The following is a 3274-nucleotide window of genomic DNA, read 5'->3' as shown; positions in this document are numbered from 1 at the left end:
AATATGGGAGTCTGTATATCATTTTAGAAAAACTTGGTTTTTGTTATTGCCAACTCAATTACCCGTCTGATAGAACAGAAAATACTGTATTTGATAATAAATATGACTCATTTAAAAATGCATCAAAAAGCTTTTTGTAGGCTGCCAACAATATATAGGAACATTTAAAGGTTCCCCAAAGGAACTTCCAGGTTAAAATTATTTTAACATTTTTGAAGAGCTCATTGTTTTATTTCTGGATATTTTAAGAGATCTTCTGAAACAAATTTTCACACTTTGGCATATTAGTAAAAAAATTAGAGAGTAGGAAATGATGAAGTAAAATTATCTAATTTATTTGCGCGTGTTCTCTGATAATGGCATGCATAAAAATTAGGAAACAGGGCTTCAATATTGAAAAAATATATAGCAATGAATTGAAGAGTGAATTAACACATTTCACTTGGGTTGATATTTGTCAGACTAGATCTCCATCATATTGCCATGCATCAAAGGCTAATACTCAACAGCCATAATACCTCTGTTTACAATGCTTTAAAGACAAGTTATGCTACAAAAGAGCTAGTAGCATTTTTATTATGGCTTTATTACAGCAATGTAATTAGTGATATTATTGTTATGCATTACTCTCACCTCTTGTCAGCATTATATTACTCCCACATAATTCATCCAATATTATGAAGACAAAGATACTACTTTAGTTATATGATATCATATTGGTATCACTCAGAGTTATATTAGTGAATGAGGGTATACGTATCTGGTATTTAAAATGCATTTTGAGCACACTCGTTCTCATGCCAAAAGTTTTAGCCAAAGACAGATTATCTTCTAATAAAAATTTTAAATACTTATATGTAGATAATTTAATAATTTTAATAATTTTTCTTTATTATTTTGAATTTTTATTATATGCCACATTCATATGTGAGTGTTTACTGCTTAATTCTGTTTAATTGATCTTTTTATCTATTACTGTTCTAATGCCACATACTTCTCATTATTATAGTTGTATATTATGTCTAGATGTGTGCTTGGAGGAAATAAACAAAATCTTAGTTTTGTCCTTTATTTGTCATTTTTTTCTTAGCTATAAGTGCATACAGACTCCTTCATAGAAATGCAAAAGGAAAGAAAAAGAAATTTAGATGTAATAGTTTTATTTCTTATGTGTGAGCCAGTCATATATTCTCTGAGAACAAGAGAATTTAGCTTATTCACAATGATTGTCCATTAATGATGTCTATCATTTTTTCTTTTTCTTTTTTTTTTTTTTACACCTACAGCACCCGGTCTTCCTAGGCGGTCTCCCATCCAAGTACTAACCATGCCCAACCCTGCTTATCTTCCGAGATCAGACAAGATCGGGCATGTTCAGGGTGGCATGGCTGTAGACTTCTTCTTTTTCTTTTTTTAATGTGTTTTTTCTTTATCATGCATTTTCTGTTTCTCTATCTTCTACTAGATTGACAGAGTTTCGGCTCTATATTTGATTTCTATTCTTTCAGTTGTTACCCTTAATTTTCAACGCATATATTTAAATGTATCTTTCTCAAAAGGCCAAGAATTTATTATCTTCCTTTCCCACCTTTTTCTTCCTTTTTTTCTCTGACCCCCTCACCTTGCCCCAACTCATTTGTAACCTCGTTTTAAATTTTATTTTCATATTATTATTAAAAATGTTTCTTCCTCCTTTCTTTGCCACCTTTTCCTCTATCTCCTTCTCCTGGCCAACTTTTCATTCTCCTTCTCCTTTTCTATCTTCTCCTTCTTCCAGTTTATAAATTACTAAGTTTTAACAAACATTTTACTTGATTTTATGCTAATCATTCCCTCTCCTCCTTGTACCCTTATAAATTCATTTTTCCTTTTTTAAGACTATATCCTTGAGTGTTCACTTTTTTCTTTCAGAGAGGTTCTCATTTTACTCTTTAAAGGTTTTCTTTCCTATATACCGTTATATTCCATCTTAGAAATTACTGGTAGATAAAAGTGTTTTCCTCCATTCTACTTACTATTTCCATTTTTAAATGTCTTTTACAGTGTTTTGACATAATTCTTCATCATGATCATTTATCTCACTAACTTGTTTTTACCAGTGTGCAATTGTTAATTTTTATATAAGCAATTGTATTTTCATATCAAAAATTTCTAACCTTTATTTACAACGATCTGTTTTTATATCGTGAATCTCATTTTCTCCCTTATCTTTCTACATATGTAAGATATACTTATTTTGAAGTTATTTTCGGACTCCTCTATTAATTCTTTCTCTTTGAAAAATACTTTATTTGCATTATTGTACTTTTCTCTTTTATGCTTTAACTACTATGGGAGTTTATTTTTGCTAGTAGTTCATCTGTTTCTGTGATTTTCCAATGTAGTGGTATATTCGTTTGCTCTGGGTGCCGAAACAAATAACCACTAATTTAGTAGCTTAAAAGAATAAAAATATATTGTCTTAACAGTTCTAGACTTCAGAAATATGAAATGGGTCTCCCTAGGCTAAAATCAAGGCTTTGGCAGGGCTGCCTTACTTAAGAGAGAATTTGTTTCCTTGCTGTCTCATTTCTAGAGGCTGTGCACATTCCATGGCTCTTGGCCCCCTACTACTCCATCTTCAAACAATAACCATGTGCTGAGTTCTCCAGTTGCCATCTTCCTAATAATGTTTAAAGGCAAACCTATGTAATCCAGGATGATCTCCCTATTTTAAGGTCTACTAATTAGCAAACTTAATTCTCTTTGCTACTCTAATTCCCCTTTGCCAGGTAACCTAATATATTCACAGGTTCTGGGAATTAGGACATGGGCATCTTTCAAGATGGAAGGGTATCTTTTATTCTGCTGATCATAAGTGGATGGGGAGCATCTTCAAGTAGGGACAATAGCCTATTGGAACAGCCTTAGCCAATGAGATTGATCTTTGTTAACACCGTGAACTCATATACCTACTTTTTTCAGGCAAATCTCTCAGTATTATGTCAATATAAAGTTTTTATTTTTTGTTTTTAAATACAAATATGTGTTTACATATTTAATTCTCTTTCACGTTCTGGGTTTCAGGTGGGAGTAGCAAATACTAACATGAGTCTAAATGTAATAATTAGAAGAATAAGAAGCAGAATTTATATATATGAACCACTAGGTTAAAAGAAAATAAACAGTTTATATAGAAAATAATGGGGAAAAGAAAACAACAAGGAAGAATAAGAAAAAAGATATTAAATAAGACAATCTTAAGACCAAAGAAATTAGTTACAACTATATAAAT

General features: G+C 31.1%; 1 pseudogene; it reads right to left on the bottom strand.

The window, feature by feature from the left end:
• Positions 1-1277: 1277 nt before the first annotated feature.
• LOC111740130 lies at positions 1278-1396 on the bottom strand (annotated as a pseudogene).
• Positions 1397-3274: the final 1878 nt, after the last annotated feature.

Source organism: Pteropus vampyrus, unplaced genomic scaffold, assembly GCF_000151845.1.
Source record: "Pteropus vampyrus isolate Shadow unplaced genomic scaffold, Pvam_2.0 Scaffold58, whole genome shotgun sequence".
Classification (NCBI taxonomy): Eukaryota; Metazoa; Chordata; class Mammalia; order Chiroptera; family Pteropodidae; genus Pteropus; species Pteropus vampyrus.
The sequence above is the reverse complement of the archived record's forward strand: the minus strand, read 5'-3'. Positions and strand labels throughout refer to the sequence as shown.